Source organism: Ascaphus truei, chromosome 3 (genome assembly GCF_040206685.1).
Source record: "Ascaphus truei isolate aAscTru1 chromosome 3, aAscTru1.hap1, whole genome shotgun sequence".
Classification (NCBI taxonomy): Eukaryota; Metazoa; Chordata; class Amphibia; order Anura; family Ascaphidae; genus Ascaphus; species Ascaphus truei.
Window position 1 is genome coordinate 140823854 of NC_134485.1, and position 24027 is coordinate 140847880.

The window sequence follows — 24027 nt, forward strand, 5'->3', positions numbered from 1 at the left end:
TAATGCGGGGTATGCCTGTACACCTATGAAGAACTCATGTTGGTCCATTAATCATGTATCACTCACTGTGTACAAAATAATCTCAAGCAGTGGATTGATAAATTAATACATCTACATAATGGAAATTCGACTTTATTAAGAACATCAGGATGATACACAACTCAAGCACTCGGCCCCACAGCAGTCAAAACATTATTAATGGAATTACATAAAGTGAATCCATTTACAAATACATACAAAATATAGTATTCAATCAAAATAGGGACAATATTAAGTGCATTAATCCATCTTAATGTGGAAGTCCTGCAGCCTAGCAGTCTCACGGATTTTCCAAATCCTTTCCAACAGTTGTTGCAAACAATAGTCCTCCTTGGCACTGGTCCTCAATTTTAAGTGCACAATGCAATATGTAAAAAAAAAAAAAAGATAATAAAAACTGTGTATAATCAAACAGTGAGGATATGATAATAAATTGACTTCAACATTCATTTATTGCAAACAGTGCTTCTGTCTCCAAACGTCAATTTACTATCACATCATCACTGTTTGATATTATACACTATTTTTTATTATCGTTTTTTACATACAGTATTTCATTGTGCACTTAAAATTGAGGACCAGTGCCAAGGAGGACTATTGTGTGCAACAGGTTTATGAAGAACATGATTGGAATGTTCAGATATCCTAATACAAATGTGAACGAGCTATTCACCATTAAATAAAAAAAGCTTCTAAAAGCATGTATAATATTATTAATTTTTTTATATATCTTTAAACTTTTAGATATCTAGAGTATTAGGTGTTTCCTTACCCCACTTGTTCACTTCTAAGAAACTTTTTTACTCCCTATTTATATATGGGTGTTTGTTAATATGATAGAACTTATATTTTTTATTCAGGCTTGTCAAACAATAATTCATCTTTATTTAGTATTAGAATGTAGTGTATCCCCCTCCCTCTCTTAGGCCTTGGACATAGTAAGCGCTTAGGTGCTGCTGCTCGCTCTCGCTTGCTGCCGCTCGCTCTACCAGGAGCTTTTTGCTGTCCTTGCAGAGGAGACAGCAAGCGCTTGGGAGGCGGGTATCACTGTGTGTGTGTCACTTGGTAGCCGTCAGTATGTGTGTATGTGTCACTTTGAAGTGGTCTGTGGGTTTGTGTGTCACTGGGGAACCTGTGTGTGTGTGTGTGTGTGTGTGTGTGTGTGTGTGTGTGTGTGTGTGTGTGTGTGTGTGTGTGTGTGTGTGTGTGTGTGTGTGTGTATATTATATAATATTTTAAAATTAAAAAAAAAGACATGTGAGAATAAATTATTTATTAACATTGTGCAACTTTGATAAATATATACGCACACACACACACATCACACAGACACACGCACACACACACACACACGCACACATGCACACACATACACACACACATGCGCACACACATACACACACACACATGCACACACATGCACACACATGCACACACACATGCACGCACACATGCACACACATACACACACACATGCGCACACACACACACACACATGCACGCACACATGCACACATACACACACATGCACAAATGCACACACACACACAGACACAGACACACGGGGCAGAAGGGGGCACATCACCCGCTCCCCCCCCACTGGCGGCACAAGCCCCCTCCATCTCCCGCAGGCTGGCACATCACCCGCTCCCCCCCCCCCACTGGCAGCACAAGCCCCTCCATCTCCCGCAGGCTGGCACATCACCCGCTCCCCCCCCCCCCCCACTGGCGGCACAAGCCCCTCCATCTCCCGCAGGCTGGCACATCACCCGCTCCCCCCCCCCCCCCACTGGCGGCACAAGCCCCTCCATCTCCCGCAGGCTGGCACATCACCCGCTCCCCCCCCCCCCACTGGCGGCACAAGCCCCCTCCATCTCCCGCAGGCTGGCAGCACCGCACATCAACACACACACACACTCACTCACTCCGCTGGCGCCAGACCCCGTTGACATTTCCCTGCTCTCCTTCCATTGGTTGCTGAGGCGTCACGTGAGCGGAGTCAGCGCGTGAATTTAAAATTTCACTGTCGGCTCTGTTCAAGCGCGCCTCAGCAAGCAAGGGAAAGCATGCGCGAGCCCCTACTAAAGCCGCTTTAATTGCGGCTGTAGGGGCTCAGTGGCAAGCGAGAGCAAGCGAGAGCAAGCGAGAGCAAGCAAGCACTAACCATGCCCTGGGCCTTACACACACACGCTGCTCTCACTCTCCCTCCCCTTCCGCTATCACTCAATTACCCCCTCTCACTCAATCCCACTTCCTCAATCCCCACCTCCTCACACTCATTTCCGTCTCCTCCCCTGGCCGCACACACAATTCCCCCCCCCCCCCCACTACCCATACAAACCCCACCACCACACAATAATTACCCCCCCTTGCAATAATCACCCCCCAATACACACACACAATGCCCCCTCCCAAAACAAAAAAACACTGCCCCTCAAATAAAGACACCACTACACCACCCCAGATGAAAACACCACTACACCCCCAAATACAGACACCTCTTCACATACCCCCCCCCAAGATAAAGACACCCCCACATCCCCCCCAGATACAAACACCACTACACCCTGCCCCAGATATAAACACCTCCCAGATACAAACACCACTATACACCCCCCAGATACAAACAACACTACCATTACCCCCCAAATACAATTACCACCACCCCAGATACAATTACAACCCTTCCCAAATACAATAACAACCACCCCTCAATACAATTACCACCACCCTCCCAAATACAATTACCACAACTCCCTCCCCCCCAAATACAATTACCAACACCCACTCAAACACAATTACCACTTACCTCTGGTTTCCACTGCTAGGCGTTGGCTCTCTGCTCTCCCAAGCAGCTGCCTGCCTCTTCCCATGCCGGGCCTGCCTCTCTCTCCCGCTGGTGTGTGCTGGAAGCTGAGCCTGACTGACAGGTGCATCCAGCTTCCTGTGCACACTAGCGGGAGAGAGACAGGCAGCAGCTGGGGAGAGCCAGGAGTCAGAGCCTTGTGAGGGCAGCCAGAGGCCTAGCATCTGGACACAGAAGTTGGGCCTCTGGCCTCAGGACACTTGTCCTGGCCCTCCTTCCGTCAGCGGCCTTAATGAGCACTGTACACTGTAAGCTCACTGAGTAAAGACACTGACTCTGAGAACAATGACATTGAGTTTGAATCAGGGGAAGCCTGGTTTAAATCCCAGTGTCAGCTCGTTGTGACCTTGGGCAACACACTTTATCTCCCTGTGCCTCCGGCACCAAAATCATAGATTGTAAACCCATCTGGCCAGGGACATTGTCTGTAAAAATACTATTTATAGTGCTACGTACTGCGCACTATACTAATGCACTATTTGAAATAAAGTTATTATTACTATTTGCATTTAGGTTCTAATTGAACAGAGTACATTTTTTTAAAACGATTAACCATATTTTTGGACACATGTTTATATAAAAAAAATGTTGTGCTAATTACAACTTTTTTGTTTAGCAAATTGGGGACCAAGGACTCCCGAGGGTAAGACCATAAATATTCTTAGTGGTTGTTGAAGCATAATTCAGGTTTAGTATGAACGTTTTTGGGGAGTTATTGCTAATTGTTGGTGCCCTGCGGGGAGCTGTTAATGTGGGGACAGGTGAGTCTATTGTCAGAGGCCCAGTGTCAAAAAGGGTTCAATTGAACCCTGAAATTCCATGGTTATAGTGTTCCTCCAGCCACTTTAACAACTTTGGGGTCACTGTACAACACTTCGCCAGAGTCCAGGACTATGGACAGTACCTGGCCCCAGCAAAGTGTCAAGCATGTGAGTGGGTTATCCTGTTTGGAGGCCTGAGTGCAGAGGAAACTGATGGTCTCTGCAGCTGCACAAAGATTTTGTGAGGATCCTGCTCATTCCTGGAGATTGTCCAGAATAGAGTAAAGGAGATGTCAAAAGCAACAGACAACAGGGTTCTTAACAGCAAAACGGTAGAATTTACTACCCCTGAAGACGTCACGTGATTACAGAAACATTGAGAACATTTAAGAAAATATTAGATTCCTTCTCAGAGAGGAAAACTTACACAAGTGAAGAAAACAATCTGCTCAACCCAGGCTTCCCTATGGATAAGATATATGTAAATAAGTTAAAAATAATAGTGCATGTACTCTTGCTATAGCTGTGTCCTTGAAGTATGGGTTTCTCAAGCCTTCAAAATATCTCTAGGGCTGTGGTTCTGAAATATTTTCGGTCTGCGTATCGCTTTGTCTCAGTGTGAGACGTCACGTACCCCCTCTCAATAGTGACAGTCATTATTAGTTTTATACTAAACTATGTGTATCTGTAACAGAGTGTTCACCACAAACAAGGCGTGACCGCGAGGCCGAGGTGGGGATTGATATATAAAATCAACCCACAGCCACGTGGGCGCGTCTGGAGTGTAGATAGGTAGAGTTAGCCGAAACAGGGTTGGAGAGGTATGGATGGTCAGAGATACTTGCCGAGGTCGGGGTTGGAGAGGTACGGATCGTTGAAGGTACTTAGCCGTGGTCAGGATTGGAGAGGTGCGGATCGTCGTGGTACTTTGCCGAGGTCAGGGTTGGAGAGGTGCAGATTGTCGTTGGTAGCCGGGGTCAGGAGTTTAGAAGAGCAGAGTCCAGAAGAATAGCCGAGGTCTGAAACAGAGGAACTAGGAACCGAAATGCAAGACAAGACTGTGGAGGCAAGGGTAGCAGTGAACACTTCACACATAGGAAGGTTTATACTCAGCCAATTTGCCAGTGGGCCGGCTGAGCTTATATAGGACACAGGGACCAATGAGAAAACAGGCTGGAGGAGGCGCGTCAGAGAGAGTGAGTGTGATAGGAGGAAACGGGGCAGGAGACAGGTGTGGGGTGGATCCAAGAGGTGGAGAGATGACGCTGCTCATGCGCGTGCTGACCGTGCGACGCGTGTGCGTGCTGTGCACTGATGACATTGTCGTGTGGGCGGAGTCTGGAGGCGGGACCGGAGAGCATGGTATTAACCTCCACGCAGGATGCGCGCGCGCACCAACAAGGCGGCTGGTCCCAGGAGAAGGAAGAGAAGCGTCATGGCTGACGGAAGGAGCGGGAGGCCTGATCACAGGTTGGGATAAGTGACGAGTGCGCCGAGCACGTCGAGGATCACGGATCCTGACAGCATCATGACAAAGATATAATGAAACAACTCAAAAACCTTTTTTGAGAATCCAAACGAGGATTCTTTTTCATAATAAAATTCATTCCATCACAGAATAAGTTCCACAACTCATAATGTAAAAACATAGTCTTAGTTCGAAGACTGCTGCTGTTTATTTATTTATAAAAATGTTTTACCAGGAAATAATACATTGAGAGTTACCTCTCATTTTGAAGTATGTCCTGGGTGCAGACTTATAATGACAATACTGTACATAGTCACATTTAATATTTACAGCTATTTCATGGACAGTTAGAGACCATATATATTATGGGTGTATTTAACAGTTGCAGACAAGATTAAAATGTGAGACAGCTGAAGTCTTGAAAGAACTTAAACTGAGGCGGTTTTGAGATTTTGTGGTAGGTTGTTCCACACAGTAAGAGAAGGAGGAGCGACCGGCTTCCTTGTTAAACCGTGGGAGCGTGGGACCGTGAACAGTCTTATGGAATCAGATCTAAGGTGATAAGTGATGCATGTAGTAGGGGTGAGGAACCTGTTCAGATAGCCATGTAACTAGCCCAGAAAATATTTGAAAGCAAGACAGGAAAAATGTACTTTGCACCTGGACTCAAGTGATAGCCAATCTAGGTCTTGTTACATTTTGCAGTGGTTTGTGTTGTAATTACATTGTAGGACAAAGCGGCATGTTGAGGTGTAGAGGGTGTCTAGTTTGCTTAGGTGAATTTGGGGTGCTGTACCATATACTATGTCCTCATACTATAATTGGCATAAGCATCTGCTGTGCAATACACTTTCTGACAAGCAGGCTAACAGAGGATTTGTTCCTACAAATTAGACCCAGTTTGGAATACGTTTTGAATGTCAGAGTTGGATCCGGAGATAGACAGACAAATGTTGGGATCTACCCCATAGATACTTTAGGAGTTAAACCCAGTGTAGCCCTGTTTCCCCTTGAATACAGAAAGGCTACTAATACTGTTATTAACCTGTTGGCTCGCAGGGCCTGAGCCTCTGCCACAGAGAGCCTGGGGGGATATATTACCACTACTTGATGCAGAGCCTCCACCTGGGAGGGATCCCAACAGAGGGGGAGTTGCCCCTCAGAGGAACCCAATACAAAAATTACAAAATTGTAGGAGCGCAGAGAGGACAAAGTATTAGACAATCATCCACTTTTATTGACACACTGAACATTTAAAACCCACAATCAAATACTGCTGCATACACGATGAGGATCCCACACCCGTCCGTCACTACCACCGTCAATTCCCCTACATAGACCTCCTCCCTAGCACCACGGATCACCGCTGGATACCAGAACCGGAAGTCAACCTTGTGATTGACTGGAGGTTAGGCGGGCTATCTCGCGAGAGTGCACGGCTTGGCTGGGGCAGAGCACTCAATGCGTGACGTCTATGGGGGCCGTCTGGGTTATGGATACCTCTATCAAGCAGGTATCCCACTCTGTAGGAGACGTGTGTACCTGTGGATTCAGCCAAACCCTCTATGCGTTTCGCGCTCATTAGCGCTTCATCAGAAGTGATGGGGCATGTCGGGAGGCAGCCTTATATAGGCTAACATCCCCTAATTACCCCTAACACTAAAAACATGTGTGTACATGCCAAAAACATATTCTAATCTGTATATATACAATTTCAAATATATACACACACATCTATATACTGCATTGGCATGATATAGTGAGGCATTTAAAGTGAGCTTTTAAGTGAGAATATATAGTTAGACTATAGTTAATATAGTTACTATACTTACTTTCTTCATGCAAGACAAATAACCTCAGCTGATATGACATGGATCTAATTGCATTCTCTTCACAGGTATGTCCATGATGTGCAGGTCCTGTTTTAAAAGATTTACCCAGCGGCCTTTAGCATTGATAAGTTAGTATGTCCCTGATGTGCAAGTCCTGTTTTAAAACATTTACCCAGCGGCCTTTAGCATTGATAAGTTGGTATGTCCCTGATGTGCAAGTCCTGTTTTAAAAGATTTACCCAGCGGCCTTTAGCATTGATAAGTTGGTATGTCCCTGATGTGCAAGTCCTGTTTTAAAAGATTTATCCAGCGACCTTTAGCATTGATAAGTTGGTATGTCCCTGATGTGCAAGTCCTGTTTTAAAAGATTTACCCAGCGGCCTTTAGCATTGATAAGTTGGTATGTCCTTGATGTGCAAGTCCTGTTTTAAAAGATTTACACAGCGGCTTTTAGCATTGATAAGTTGGTATGTCCCTGATGTGCAAGTCCTGTTTTAAAAGATTTACCCAGCGGCCTTTAGCATTGATAAGTTGGTATGTTTGAATATCAAATAACTCTGTGCTGTTAATTGACCAACTGGAGCAAGCTGATTTATTGGGGAGGGGGATGGTCATGTGACTGCTTTAGCTATATAAAACCAATATCCCCTCTGCATTAGCAGGGACTGCATTGGCATGATATAGTGAGGCATTTAAAGTGAGCTTTTAAGTGAGAATATATAGTTAGACTATAGTTATTATAGTTAATATACTTACTTTCTTCCTGCAAGACCAATAACCTCAGTTGATATGACATGGATCTAATTGCATTCTCTTCATATTCTAATCTGTATATATACAATTTAAAATATATACACACACATCATTATACTGCATTGGCATGATATAGTGAGGCACTTAAAGTGAGCTTTTAAGTGAGAATATATAGTTAGACTATAGTTTGACTAGAGGTGACTGGGGACTGCATCCTTCTACAAACTCTTCTGCACATGGCAACAAACGGTGAGCTATTCTGATCACACTATGATCCCTGCTGTTTAGTCTGCACACACACACACTTGGCTCACAACAGCTCCATGCAGCATTACCTACCTCTGGCATAATGAACCTGCTTTTTACCTCCACTTTGTTCTTTCTCATGGCCTCATTGAAATGTTATTCTCTCTATCCACTATAAACGCCTCCCTCCTGGCCCACGCCCAACATCACCATACACCCTGGATTATTGAAACGCCTTGCACTATCTACTGAATGTTGGTGGAGAACCCTGAAAACCAGCACACCAACCACTGCACATTCAAATGGCAAACATCATAAAGTAACAACTTGCAAACAACTACTCAAATTTCTACTCATACTATTACTCTCTTTAGCAGGTGATATTGAACCTAACCCAGGTCCTCCCACTTCAACTCTGTCCCATACCCCTGAGAATACCCCCTTCAAATTCCAAAAAGGGCTATCTGTCGCCCATATAAATATTCGGAGTCTGCTGCCCAAACTGGATGAACTAAGAGCATGGTGCCCTACACTACCGACACACTTAATCCGAGCAGGGCTAGTTCCGCAAGCCGGGGGATGCCCCGGCTTGCTAGCCCCACTCCCTCGGCGTGCCGCGCGTCACCAATGCGCGGTCACGCATCATCGGGTGCCAGCGCCCCCTGCACGCGCGTCCAGGGCTCCCCGAGGGAGCCCTGGTGTCCCGCGATGTGGGGGACGGCGGCAGGGGGTTCCGGGGGACCCGGCGGACCCGGCAGCGGGAGGGAGAGCGCCCCGATCGGAGGGCGCTCTTCCGCTGCTTCGGCGCCAGGTTACTGCTGCGGCCGAGAACGGGCAAATGCTCGAATAAACTCGGCCGCAGCAGTATGCATAAACCAAAAGCCATCGTTCTTACAGAAACATGGCTAAGCCCTAAACCCCTGATGCACATATTGCCATTCAGGGATACTCCATTTCTAGGAGAGATAGGTCAAAGAGAGGAGGAGGGGTGTTATTTTATATTGCAGACACCTTACAATTTACACTGTTAAATTGCCCCCCAAGACCAACCTCTTTTGAAATCCTAGTTGGCAGAATCTGCCTCCCCTTTTCTAAGCCCAGCTTGCTAGCTGGCATCTACCGCCCCCTAAAGCCCCTCTACAATCTCTGACTGATATCACCCACTTTCTTGGCTCCATTTCCTCTCTGAACGAGAAGAGTGAGCTGCTAGTTCTTGGGGATTTCAACTTCAATTGGCTTGACCCTAAAAACCACAAAATCCACACACAAATTAAGTCGCTTAACCTATCGCAACTCATTTCCCAAACCACACGAACAAACCTGAAATCGCACAACCATTCCTTGCTTGACTGGATTCTCTCCTCAAATCCCAGCAGAATCAAATCCTCTGGCATCGTTCCTGACATTTGCAGTGACCATGCAATAGTGTACTGTGTAAGGAAAATTAAACCGCCCCAATCAAGCCCTAAAGTTCTCCACACTAGAACATTTAGAAATTTTAACCCACAACAGTTTCTGGCTGACCTTACCAACTGCCCTTGGCACAGAATCGATTTAATTCCTGACCCTGATTTTGCGCTCGACTATTTCCAATCCGAGTTCTTAAAGCTCTGTGATACCCATGCTCCACTACTCAGAATAAAGGTACGGGGTGCTCACCTTCCATGGGTTACAATTGACCTTATTGCACTCTACCAGTTTAGGGATGCCATGTGGAAAAGCCACAAAATAACTGGCACTACCAAGGATCTCAATCACTACAGATGCCCGCGGGACATGTGCACAAGGCAAAAAAGGCATGCAAAAGCACAATATTACTCTGACAATCTCCTCCAGAACACATCAAACCCAGCTAACTTCTGGCAGGTTATCAACAACATATTTCAGCCTTCTAACCATCAACACCCAAGTAATATCACTAAGGGCGATATTACTCTGACAAACCCCACCGACATTGCAAATGCATTCAATGATTACTTTGTGGGGTGTGCTACTAACTTATTAGCGAAACGCAACCCAAACCACAAACCTGAATCTCATCCTGGGAGTACCCCTATAGCCCCACCCCCTCCCAACACTGCCCACAATTTTCAATTTGGCCTAGTATCCGAAAAGGAGATTACACAAGCGCTTCTCAAATTAAAACTAAGCAGCCAATGTGGACCTGACTTACTACAATCTAGGTTCCTAAGACTTGGTGCCCCAGCAATTGCCAAACCAATTGCTTCCATAGTCAACTCTATCCTGTCTACAGGCTATATCCCTAAGACCTGGAAAGCTGCCAGAGTTGTCCCAATCTTCAAAAACACTGTCTCAAACTACAGGTCAATCTCCCTTCTCCCAATCCTATCCAAAGTCATGGAAAAATGTGTCAACTCCCAATTAAGCGATTACTATAACAAGACAAATTTCCCTAGCCAATTCCAATCTGGCTTTCGCCCAAAACACTCTACCGTAACTACCCTGCTAAAAGTTTGCAATGAAATCCAGTGTGGAATGGAATGGGGTCAACTCACTGGTGCAGTATTCCTAGATTTTGCAAAGGCTTTTGATACTGTTGATCATGCTATCCTGCTCAACAGAGCCATGGAATAGGGAAGCATGCTTTAAACTGGTTTCAGTCCTACCTATCAGGTAGATCCCAACATGTGTCCATCTCTGGCTCTAACTCTAACCCCCTGGATATCACCTGTAGCGTCCCGCAAGGCTCTGTTCTTCGGCCCCTACTCTTCTCAGTGTTCATCAATGATCTTCCCACAGCTTGTCAGGAAGCCTCAATACACATGTATGCAGATGACACAATCCTATATGCACACAGCCATAGCCTCTCTGCAATTCAATTTGTCGTTTTGTTCTCCAATGCAACTATAACAGACATCACTGCGAAATGCTCAAAGAGCTAGATTGGTCATCACTCGAGTCTAGGCACAAAGTTTACCTTTCCTGTCTTGCCTTCAAATTCTTTATGGGCAAGCTACCCAGCTACCTGAACAAGCTCCTCACTCCTACCACATGCAGCACTTATCACCTGAGATCAGACTCCAAAAGACTGTTCATGGTCCCAACGCTCAACAAAGTATCCGGCCGCTCCTTCTCTTACCGTGCACCCCAAAATTGGAACAACCTACCAGAGATTCTTACATCCACCACCAGTTTAAATTCTTTCAAATCTAAGGCTGTCACACATTTTAATCTGGTCTGTAACTGTTTCATACACCCATAACATAAATTATCTTTAACTGTGCATGCAATGTCTTGTATGTAATGTATACCCTGCTCAATATGTAACTGTATTTGTAAACATGTATTATTTGTCTTAACTCTGTGCCTAGGACATACTTGAAAACGAGAGGTAACTCTCAATGTATTACTTCCTGGTAAAAAAAAATATAAATAAATAAATAGATGTGTGTGTATATATTTTAAATTGTATATATACAGATTTATGTTATTGGTAAAGATTAGGTCTAATTAATTATTTTTGGTTAACCCCCTTTATAGTTAGGAGAAATTTTTGGAATATATAGTATGAACTAAGAGAATATATATATATCACATAAGGATAATTAATTGGGTTAGATGATTATGAATTGAATGAGGTAGTAAGGACTAGTCATTTTTAATGAGGCTGTAGATGTGTTCAAAGTTGGATTGCATTTAAAATTAGGTTTCCAATGTTTTAATTGTATATGTAATTTTGTATTTTAAATGGTTGTATTGTATTTGTTAATATATTTTAGAATATTTTAGAGTATTTTTAGATATTTAAATGGGTTAAGTATGTGAGGAGTATGTTTTCAATGTTTTTATGTTTGTCTTTGTTCACAATACCATTAGAATATGTTTTTGGCATGTACACACATGTTTTTAGTGTTAGGGGTAATTAGGGGATGTTAGACTATAAAAGGCTGCCTCCCAACATGCCCCATCACCTCCTGATGAAGCGCTAATGAGCGCGAAACGCTTAGAGGGTTTGAATAGATCCAAAGGTACACACGTCTCCTACAGAGTGGGATACCTGCTTGATAGAGGTATCCATAACCCAGACGGCCCCCATAGACGTCACGCATTGAGTGCTCTGCCCCAGCTAAGCCGTTCACTCTCGCGAGATAGCCCGCCTATCCTTCAGTCAATCACAAGGTTGACTTCCGGTTCCGGTATCCAGCAGTGATCCGAGGTGCTAGGGAGGAGGTCTGTGTAGGGGCAGTGACGGTGGTAGTGACGGACGGGTGTGGGACCCTCATCGTGTATGCAGCAGCATTTGATTGTGAGTTTTAAATGTTCAGTTTGTCAATAAAAGTGGATGATTGTCTAATACTTTGTCCTATCTGCGCTCCTACTTTTTTTGAAATTTTTGGATGACTATTGTCCCGGCTGATCACCTGAGAGTGGAGGAGCTGCGGGAGAAAGAAGCCCTGACAGACATTTGGAAGCCAACGGACGAGCGCAGCCTCATCATTTGTGGAACTGAGGAACCCAATACAATAATGTGCACACTTGAAATAAAATAACAGGTACCTTTACTAATATAACATTGTAAATATATATATGCATCACAATCACATACCCTTTCTCTCTAATAGTACAACTAATCAAAGCATCTCGCAGGACGCAACCCTCCACCGTGCCCCCACACCGTGTCCAATGTCCCACACCCAAAACCCCAGTGTGTGGTGACCGCGCGGCCCACTATAAAGAGAGTGTTATAGTTGGTGCACTTAGTGTGGGGTTAGGAGCGCTCGGGCCAGCAGACAACTTCAAAAAGGATCCGCCGACACGCGATCCCTTCAGTGACATCCTTCCGAGGTGATCCCACCTGGATAGTATCTCTGTCTATGGAGAGGCCTGGTCCCAAACCTCTTCTAAGGGACTGCAGCATCCGCTGTGTCCCTGAACTATTAGCACTAATGGGGCAGGTTTCCTACTCTAGGGCCTGTCCCTACAGCAACCACAAGCTGTATGGTGACTCAGGGCCTATCTGGGGCCTAGGGGAATTCTCAGGCCTAGTGCAGAGGCTACTTGCCTCTCTGCACAGACACCTCCTACCCCTTTCCCTTCCTGGACCAAACTGCCCAGCATGCTCCCCTGTCTGCCTCCTACTTCCCTTCCTAGAAGAATCCTGGCACCCTATTGGCTCCCTGGCATCAGGTGGTCGTCCCAGAGGCTCATGGGACTTGTATTCCTTACCAAGAGCCTTCTCCTATTGGCCATGGCTTCGTGCGCGTGTCCCTGCGCATGCGCGACATGTAATGGCCACGCGGGTCCTCCTGCGGATGCGCAAGCTGTCTGAGGGCCTCCGCAACTCCTGCCCTCACTGCGCATGCGCAACCTCGTGCAAGATGGCGACATCCTCAGCCGGAGACTACCGCGAGCTGGGGCGATGCGCTCGCCCCCCTTATAACACCCCACCTGCCGGCAAGGTAAGCGAGGGGAACCGGAGCACAAACGGGGACCGGGACTACACCAGTTTAAAGTGTCACCCCCCTATTCCAGAGAACTGTAGCTTGTTTAATATTGCACCAGTAAGTTGCCCCTGTTCCATTTCACACTATCTAATTTCAAACTTTTAATCAGGTAGCTACTGTACCATGAAGTGGTTTTCGCAGAGGAAATTTCTAGTTATATTAATCGCTTAATTGGGAGTGGACACATTTTTCTGTAGTTTGAGACAATGTTTGTTTGCCTACTTTTGTAGACTGGGACAACCTAGCAGGTTACAAATCTGTGGGATATGGCCTTAATATTATGGTTTTAATATTAAGCGCACGTGTGTAAAATCCTCTTCAGATACTGGAACAAATTAAAAATTGTAAGCACTGTTGGGAGGGGATTGGGAGTTATAGCTATTAGCAACCAACACGTACATTCTAGGTGACATCTTTGAGAGAGTAACATGCATGTCATGTTCGACTTTCAGCTTGTTCCTTCACTTGGTCTTTATTGTTAAAAGCACAGAAAATCCTGACTCACAGAGGTAGGTTATGATAAACGGGCCTAGAACTTGGTAAGCTCGCTTGGTCAGAATGGGATATATCTACCCATATTGACAACAGAATAACATCTAAAATCAAATAGATACTTTTCTTTGTAAGTTATTTTGGGAATATGGTACATATTTTATATATATATATATATATATATATATATATATATATATATATATGCCCAATATACCTTTCGCTCCTCGAGATATATCACATGTTCCCCCTGGGGGTCAATGGTCCTCAGGTTCAGAACACCTGTTCTAGGGGATCTCAGCAAAAAATAGAAAAAACAGAATAAGCGCATTCAAGATTAGCACAAAAAAAAACCAATGCATTAAAAACACTTACTTTATAGACCACAATTCTCACTCACATATAAAACAGAAGAAATGAGTTGCTTCAATACATCAAGTGAAGTATGGCCTGAAGGGTGCAAACACTGCTGCTTAAACGCTAAATGGAGAGTCAGGAAGCGTCTTTATATAAAACTACATAGCTACAAGCACCAGACAGGTAGGTTGATTATTGAATATGGAGATACATTGTACTGTATACTGAAATGAGTAATTAATTGTTTGTACCTGCAAAACGTACTGTAATTGGAAAAAGTTTTTCGTTTCCCTTAATGATCCTTTAATAAAAAAAATCTTTGAACTTGATGGATACAGGTCCTTTTTCAGGTTAATTACTTTGTCACTATTATTTCAATATAAACCTTTTTCAATGTACTGTATAGTTTGTAATTGAGACTGTTAAGATCATATTTGTAATTATCATGGTACTGTATACTATGCAATGAAGCACTACTTCTGCTATTTCAGAATTGTATAAAACAAAGTCACGGTTTTGAAATAAATGGCACGATATTCAATACAAATGAATATCTATATATATTTTTTTGAAAACGTTGTATGTGCCTGTCCCTATGGGCAATCTGATTGGTCCGTCAGTCTGTCACTCAGCCTCTGGCCAATCAGATTGCTCCGTGGCCCGCCCCCCTCTCATTGGCTTGCTTGCTTCTGTGGCCTCGACCGGCCCTCCTCCTCCTCGCACCGCCGCCCGGCCACTCTCTTCTTCTCCCTCCTGTTCTTTGTCTCCCTCTGAGTCCCCCTGCCCCCGGGTATCACTCCCCCCCCACTGCCCCCTGTGTCTGTCCCCCCTCCATTTCCCCAGTGCCCCCCTGTCACCTGCATGTTGCACGTGTGCTCTGAGCCATCCAGCGGCCTGGCGGTGCGCGCACGCTGCGGCTGCTCACGCTCCTCGGGCAGCTCACAGTCCTCCCGACGCCGGCTCGCGCATGCTCCGGGGTGCCATGCGCCCGGCAGACTGCGCTGCATACTCTGACCCCCACGCCCGGGACCGCGGCTGCTCCTGCTCCTCGGGTGGCTCACCATCCTCCCGACGCCGGCTCGCGCACACTCCAGGTCGCCCGGCGTCCTGCGCTGCATGCTCCGCCCCCCACGCCCGGGACCGACCGGGCAGAGTGCCCAGATAGGAGAGAGGCGTCTTCTGGACCGGTGGGAGCTCAGAGACTTGACGGAGGGGGTTGGTGTTCCCCGGTGGGGGGGAGGGGCGGGGCTGCGGCATCCTCACTGCAGTTGTTGTTGGTGCCCGAGGACATGTGTCTCACAGTGTGTGTGTACGTGTCTCACAGTGTGTGTGTGTGTGCGTGTCTCACAGTGTGTTTGTGTGCGTGTGTCACAGTGTGTGTGCGTGTGTCACAGTGTGTGTGTGTCACAGTATGTGTGTGTGCCACAGTGTGTGTTTGTGTGATTGTGTGTCACTGTGTGTGTGTGTGTCACTGTGTGTGTGTCACTGTGTGTGTGTGTCTGTCACTGTGTGTGTGTCACTGTGTGTGTCTCACTGTGTGTGTCTCACTGTGTGTGTCTCACTGTGTGTGTGTCTCACTGTGTGTGTGCGTGTGCGTGTGTCTCACTGTGTGTGTGTGTCTCACTGTGTGTGTGTGTGCGTGTGTCTCATTGTGTGTGTGTGTGTGTCTCGCTGTGTGTGTGTCTCTTGCTATGTGTGTGTTTCTCACTGTGTGTGTGTCTCACTGTGTGTGTGTGTCTCACTGTGTGTGTGTCTCACTGTGTGCTGCGCAGGGGGGGGAACGGAGCTGCTCGGGGTGGGGGGAATGGTGACCGGAGCGGCGCAAGGACACACACACGCATGGAGCTGTGTAGGGGTGGGTGACACGCCCGGAGCTGTGTAGGTAGGGGGGGAATGGCCGACGCTGCACAGGGGGGGAGGAGGACTGGAGCTGGGGGGGGGGGGGAGGCAGAGAGGGACGGGGGGAGTGGAGAGAGGAGGGAGCAGGAGGTTTTGGTCCCGGGCAGCGCTGGGTCTCTCAGCTAGTATATATATATATATATATATATATATATATATATATATATATATATATATATATATATATACAGTGTTCGACAAACCTATACATTTGCTCGCCCCGGGCGAGTGGATTTAACATAGTGGCGAGCTCCTATTGGCCCAAGCAGCACACGGTTGGTACTAGGTGGCGAGTAGATTTTTTTGTGTGGCGAGTAGATTTTTTGGTGATTTGTCGACTACTGTATATATATATATATATATATATCTTTTTTTAACAGAAGACAAAATAGATGTCTCAATTGGCTGATTCACCTATGAGTCAGATAATGTAAGGTAGGGTTGCCAGACATCCTGTATTTAAGGGGATTGTCTCTTTTTCCATTTAATTGTTCCTAAAATTTCTGTTGGGAGGCATACATTTCTTATATTGTCAGGGGGGAAGAGCTGGAACAAAAATAGAAGAGTGATCGAGATGACTGACGCTCTACTGACAGGAAAAATATCGGTAACTCACCAGATCAAGGAGATAAAAAATATTTATTTGCCTACATAAAACAAAGGAACAATACGCCTCCTCTGTCCTGGGCCTCTGAACAACTGTCCTGGCCCTCTGTTGGCTGCCAGGCCTTCCCTTTATGCTACCAACCCCTGTGCGTTGGTCGACGCCGGAATTTGGGCCCTTCCAGAAGTCGGGCCCAACTTCTGCGTATGCCCGCAAGACCGGAGCGGCACCGGCCTCTGGCCTCCCCCACAGTAAAAGTATCTGTGTGTGATGTGGTGGTGGAAATTGTGTGTGTGTGGTGGGGGTGCAGATTGTTTGTGGGTTGTGGTGGTGGGATTGTGTGTGTGTGTATTGTACTGAACATCCTGAATTACAAAAACTTAAATGTGGCAACCAGAGTGTAAGGTAGCGCTGAAGGTGCATAGGGGTACTGTATAAGTAAAAGGGTTTAACTATTGATGGCACAATTGGTAAGGATGAGTGTTATGAAAGTGAGGATAATGCCCTCACAATGATGGGGATTCAGGATATACTGAATGCACCAGTATAACCTAGATAAAAAAAGATTCTGGTGCTTCTGGTGAAGCTTGAAAGCAGTTTTTAGAAGATCTACAATTGATAACATGTTTTTATTAGTCTGACAAGTACTATTCAAAACAGATAGTCTTTCTGAAACAGAAAGACCCCGGAAGACCTCAAACAAAAGCAGCACTGCTTCACTAACTGCAGTGAAAGTGCAGATTTTATTCTGCTATAAAGCAATTAAGGCAGGAGCCAGATATGAAAAGACTGAATAGACCTGAATGAAAGTAGGGTACTTAAGGCAGTAGATTTCAGCTAATAGGATACCTTCTAAAGAGAAAGAGCAGCTTTAAGAAAAGTGAATCTAATCAGAGAACCATTTCCAGGGGATGGAATGATTGTTAAAAGCTTTTCTAAGAGAACAGAGCAAAGCCTTGGAAACATGAACACCTGCAGTTTGGAAGATGCCGAGAACAACGATGAATAATCTATGCACAGAGTAAGTGAAATCGCAGAAACCTGCTTGATGCAACCATGGCGAATGTAACTATTATTTGACTATGTTGATAGCAAAAGAAACAAATAAATGTGAGTTGTTACAGTATTTCTCATCAGCTATATTGTAGGAGACATGTGCATGGGTATAACCAGGGAGAGGTATGTGACAGAAAATAATATTGGCTTTTATTTAGCCCACACCTTTAAACATTACAGCTTCATATCAACATGCATAACAAAAACAGGCCTATCCCTTTCTAAAGGCCTTCCTAGTCCCTATCTGAAGGGATGGGAGGCTATGCCTCTTTCCAACCTCTGACCACAAAGTTCGAAGAGGTACCTTACCAAGAGGTACTGCACCGACACACTTTATTCGAGCAAATACCCAGTATGTACCTGGCAGATACCTGGAATGCACCGCTCCTCACCTCTGACAAGCCCCGTTGCGTTTGCCTTCCCAGCCTGGGTTCATGCCTGGCTGACGGGCGGCTAATCTGTTAAATGATAATGATTAGGATTTAATAGGCTGCAATGCTTCGCGTGTCTACCAGATGGCATAAATTCATGAATTGTAATGCAGTATATATATATATACTGTGCAGTATTGCAGCCAGCGGGAATAAAATGCTTCAATCCCTGCTTGGAAAATACCTCAATGCACTCGGGCAGAAAACAGTCACAAACCTCAATACACCCGGGTATACCCGAATTCGTGGGACTAGCCGAGCTCGAATAAAGTGTGTCGCCAGTGTAAGCAGGTGCTCTTTACATCAGTCTCCAGGTCTGTGTTGATGTAAGTGTGGGAGTGGGGGGGTTCACCCTCTTGCGTGTTCCAGGGTCCGCTGTATCCTGGAATAGAAGAGAGTCTGGGTCCCTGGGAACTCTCTGGCAACACATTCCCTCAAGCAGTTAATGCAGCACAACTTTAAACCTGCCTGATTAACCAGGTGGAGACTGGTTAATTAACTCTGGCTGCAATTAACCAGCTCCTTGCTGGACTCATCAACTACAGATAGACTCTAGGTTGGCTGCCTTTTTAATCCGCGGAAAGGTCCTGTCACATATCTTCCATTTGTGGATAGCCCATTCCTTCACTCTCTCTTGAGACGTGACTGCGGGTGGAAACGAGAATGGTTGGAGGTAGAGAACCCTCAGTCATGCTGGGACTGGAACACTTTCCTCAGGTGCCCTTCACTCCTCCCAGTAATTTTGGGGTTTGCCTTTGGGCCACCATCTGGCACTCCTGATATGACCCAGCGAGGGTTGCCACCTTACTAACAGTTCGTGTCCCCAATATGTGGCCGTAGTTGAAGAGGATACAGTCCTTGTGTCTGGCGCATTTAACCAGTTGTCAGGAATCGGCGTTCTCCACGGTCCCCACAGAGCACCCCCTTCCCACAGGGAGTCCCTGGACACACAAAACAAACCTGCCTTACCGGCCTCCACGGCTCCTCGCCCCTGCCGCCGTCGCGGGATCACTCCCCTCGGCGATTCCTCTGCTCAGCGCCGGGCGCGCCCACGCCCTCCTGCACGCACACCTGCACGCACACCTGCACCATCCACTGGCTCGGTTCACGCGCGTACACGAGTTACGGAGCACGCTCAGTCTGCACACTCTTCTTCCCATCCCCCGGACCTCAGACTCCGCCCCCGCACATTGCACGGGCATACTCAGGTTATCAACAAGACTCACCTGGCCTGTTATGCCGGCAGCAATCTGCAGTGTCTCCTTGTAGCTCTTCCTGTCCCGCCTCCGTTCCTAATTGGACCTTCCTGCTTTATCTAGCTCCTCTCTGCTCTCAGTCTTTGCTCGACATAGTCTCTGCATGGAAGTACTTCTGGATTCTCTCAGTGTTTTCACAGGTTCTGACGCGGCTTGTACGACTACCCCCTCTGGCTCTTGATCTCGGCACTCCTTGGACAACGCTCACTCTGGTAACCCCTTGAACACGGCTTGGACAACCACCTATCTCCACTCTCCACTCCCTGACTTCAGCGAGGCATCCTTCATTCTATCTCTACAACCGGTACCGGCAAGTATTGTCTACCTTACTACACCTGGCCTGGCAACGCTTCATACCACACTCCGGACACACTCCCTTTGCTGCGGGTGCGTGTATTACCACTTCCCCCTTCAGCTCAGGGGACGGGTCTGGTCTGTGGGCATTATGTCGAGCCCACAAAACGCAGACCAGACCGAACTTCAACAGTTTCTCTCCAATCTGCTTCAGCAAAACCAGGCCATGGCGGACCAAATTATGGCACTTACACGCCAGGTCGCAGTACTCTCAGACAGGGTACCGACCACGACCCCGCCAGATGTAAGCCTCCACTCCGCAAGCGCAGTTAGCAGCTCAGATGTAAGGATTCCACCCCCTAAGCCTTATGCAGGTGAACCGCAAGATTGTAGGGGTTTCCTAAACCAGTGTGAGGTGCAGTTTGAAATGGCCCCCCATCTCTACAATACTGATCGCAAGAAGGTAGCCTACATAATTTATAACCTCCTCACTGGCAGCGCCCTGGCTTGGGCTTCCCCGGTTTGGGAGCGACGTTCTGACCTTACTCAAGATTACCTGGCATTTAAAGCCGAGTTTCAACGAGTATTCGATTCTCCCGCTCGTCGGGAGATGGCATCTGTTTCTCTCCTCCAGATCACTCAGGGATGGCGAATGGTGACACAGTATGCTGTGGAATTCCGGACTCTAGCAGCCGAGACTAACTGGGGACAAGAGGCTCTCGTTTCCGTATTCTGGCAAGGCCTGGCAGATCCCATCAAGGACGAACTCTCTCGCCAATCCAGGCCGGATCAATTGGAGGTCCTCATTGATTTGGCTGTCCGAGTGGATCAACGTATCCAGGTACGCCGCTCTGAGCGTCAGCGCACTCGCTTCCATAACTTTCAAGTTCCGTTCTCCAGTACTCCCAGCAACACTCCTGCTCCCCTAAGTGCTACCATACCTCTTCGTCCTGCACTGGAGTTGCCATAGCCAATGCAATTGGGGGTACAACGCATCCACACACCGATACGGCAGTTCCGCCACGCCGGGGGATTGTGTTTCTACTGCGGATCCATGGAACATCTGGTTCGGGAGTGTCCACTGCGTCCGGGAAACGGGAACACCCAGTGAGTACATAGGGGCTCTCTCTGGGTGTAATGTCTCCACGTCCCCTTTCTAAAGGTGAACTCCCTAAGAAACTTACATTTCCAGTCTCCCTTTCAGGCGATAAGTTCAAGACTTCTACCGCCGCTTTCATTGACTCAGGAACTGGAGGAAACTTCATGGATCTTGAATTCGCCAGGTTAAACCGCATACCACTTGTGAGAAAGAAGGTTCCCATCGCACTCGTCGGTATCGATGGACGTCCTCTTACCCCGGCCCACATCTCCTTAGAGACGGCTCCCTTGCTTCTGTCCTCACATCTGCACAAGGAGATCTTAGTTCTCGATGCCATTCACACTCCTGGGATACCCATCACCCTTGGTCTTCCTTGGCTACAGCTTAACAATCCTCTCATTGACTGGACTTCCTCTGCTCCCATTTCCTGGGTGCCGAGGTCAGGCGAGACTCATCAACTGCTGGCCAATACCTCTGTTCCCGAAGTTATTCTACCTTCCGTTTACCATCAATTCCGGGACGTTTTCAATAAGGTACAGTCAGAACTCTTGCCGCCACACAGGACTTACGATTGTCCGATCGATCTAGTTCCAGGTTACTCCCTACCCAAGTCCAAGACCTACCCCTTGTCGTTACCAGAATCTCACGCTATGGATGAATATATCCAGGAGAATCTCAAGAAAGGCTTTATTCGTCCCTCCAACTCCCCAGCAGGGGCTGGGTTTTTCTTCGTCAAGAAAAAGGACGGGTCGTTGAGGCCTTGCATCGACTACAGGGGTTTAAACCACATAACTATTAAAAATCGTTACCCCCTTCCCCTTATTACCGAACTGTTCGATAAATTACAGGAGGCCAAGATTTTTTCCAAGTTGGATCTACGTGGTGCCTATAACTTGGTGCGCATCAGGAAGGGGGATGAATGGAAGACGTCCTTCAACACGCGTAGTGGACACTACGAATATCTGGTGATGCCTTTCGGTTTATGTAATGCTCCCGCTGTCTTCCAGGATTTCATCAACGACGTCTTTCGTAAGGTACTCAATATTTTTGTTATTGTATACTTGGATGATATCCAGATTTTTTCCAAAGATCTCCAGGACCATATACGCCACACCTCCTACGTCCTTTCCCGTCTCCGTGAACACCATTTGTACGCCAAACTGGAGAAGTGCACCTTTCATCAGACCTCTACTCCGTTCCTGGAGTACATAATTTCTGATGAGGGCTTTATGATGGACTCCGGTAAACTTCAAGCAGTCACTGAATGGCCAAGACCCAACTCTCTCAAGGCCATACAACGTTTTTTTAGGGTTCGCTAATTATTATCGTAAGTTTATACGGAGTTTTTCCACCATTGTGGCACCCCTTACTGCGCTCACCAAAAAAGGAGCTGATCCTTCTGCTTGGTCATCCGAGGCCATCTCTGCCTTCGAGACTCTCAAGGAAGCCTTATATCCTATTCTCCGTCATCCCAACATTGAACTTCCCTTCGTCCTGGAGGTCGACGCTTCTGATTGCGGCGCTGGTGCCGTTCTTTCTCAGAGACCCACGCCCCAAGATAAGTTACAACCCTGTGCATATTTTTCCAAGAAATTCTCGTCTGCCGAGAGGAACTATGACGTGGGTAACAGGGAACTTCTGGCCGTGAAGATGGCTCTTCAAGAGTGGAGACACCTGCTGATGGGGTCGAAAGAGCCGTTTACTATTCTCACGGACTACAAGAACCTTCTTTACATAGAGAACGCTCGACGCCTTGGTCCATGACAGGCTCGTTGGGCTCTTTTTTTTTCTCGATTCGATTTTCACCTTTCCTAAATCCCTGGGACCAAGAACGTTAAGGCAGACGCACTCTCCCGTATACATTCTTCTGAAGAGAGGCCAGAGGAATCTTTGGAGACTATCCTTCCGCATGAGAGGATTCTCGCCACGTCTTCTTTCAAGAATCTTGACAAGATTTTGCACTCCCAGAGACGCATTCCCAAGGACTTGGTGGTTCCCAACAACAAACTCTTTGTACCTTCCAAATTTGTTCCAGAGGTCCTGTCTTGGGGTCACTCCTCTAAATCTGCAGGTCATCCAGGTTTTAAGAAGACTACTGATCTCATTCGTCAGAATTTCTGGGGGCCAAGGATGTCTCAAGATATTCTGGAGTTTACCCGCGTCTGCCCCACGTGCGCTCAAAGCAAGACTCTTCGTCAAAAGCCTCAGGGTTTTCTGTTACCCCTTCCAGTTCCCGACCGCCCCTGGTCCCACATTTCGATGGACTTCATCGTGGAGTTGCCCAGGTCCAGAGGAATGAACACTATCTTGGTGGTCGTGGACAGGTTCTCGAAGATGTCCCATTTCATTCCACTTAAAGGATTGCCCACCTCTCCCGCCCTTGCTGATATCTTTACGGAGCAGATTTTCCGGATTCATGGGATCCCTTCGTCCATTGTTTCTGACAGAGGTTCTCAGTTCGTATCCAAATTTTGGAGAGCTTTCACGATGAGATTGGGCATCTCTTCTTCTTTCTCTTCCGCCTATCATCCTCAGTCCAATGGACAAACGGAGAGAATCAATCAATCCCTGGAGAAGTACCTGAGATGTTTCATATCCGCTTTCCAGGATGATTGGGCTCAACTCCTCTCTCGGGCAGAGTATGCCGTCAATTCTTCAAAAAACGAGTCCACCCGGGAGTCGCCCTTCTTTATAAATTATGGGTTCCATCCTCCCTGTCTTCCCATCCCCAACATCCCTTCTGGAGTACCAGCCGTAGATGAACCCATTTCTTCCCTCCAAACCGCATGGTCCAGGATTCAGTCTACCCTTCTCAACTCCTCCCGCAGATCGAAACTACAGGCCGATCGTCGTCGTCGTTCGGCGCCCAGTTACAAACCAGGGGATTTGGTATGGCTCTCCTCTAAGAATATCCACCTCAAGGTACCATCTCCTAAACTGGCACCTAAGTTCCTGGGTCCCTTCCCTATTTGCGAACAAATCAATCCCGTGGCATTCCAGCTCCAACTACCACCCAGTATGAAGATTCCCAATGTCTTTCATGTGTCCCTCTTAAAACCATTTATCTCCAGTCACTTCTTTCCGGATCAGACTCGTAAACCGGATCCCA

At 46.8% G+C, this 24027-nt stretch overlaps 1 protein-coding gene across 5 annotated transcripts in view; it reads right to left on the bottom strand.

Moving 5' to 3' along the window:
* RPH3AL (rabphilin 3A like (without C2 domains)) overlaps positions 1-24027 on the bottom strand; it is a 692976-nt gene that overhangs the window by 479837 nt on the left and 189112 nt on the right. The window contains exon 1 of one of the 5 annotated variants that reach the window (XM_075589574.1): positions 2849-2904. The exons of 3 other annotated variants lie outside the window; for them this stretch is intronic. The gene's annotated coding sequence lies outside the window, so the exon portion shown is untranslated. Of the gene's footprint in view, positions 1-2848; positions 2905-24027 lie in introns of those variants that run through there. One more of the 5 variants, XM_075589572.1, reaches the window with a different exon arrangement.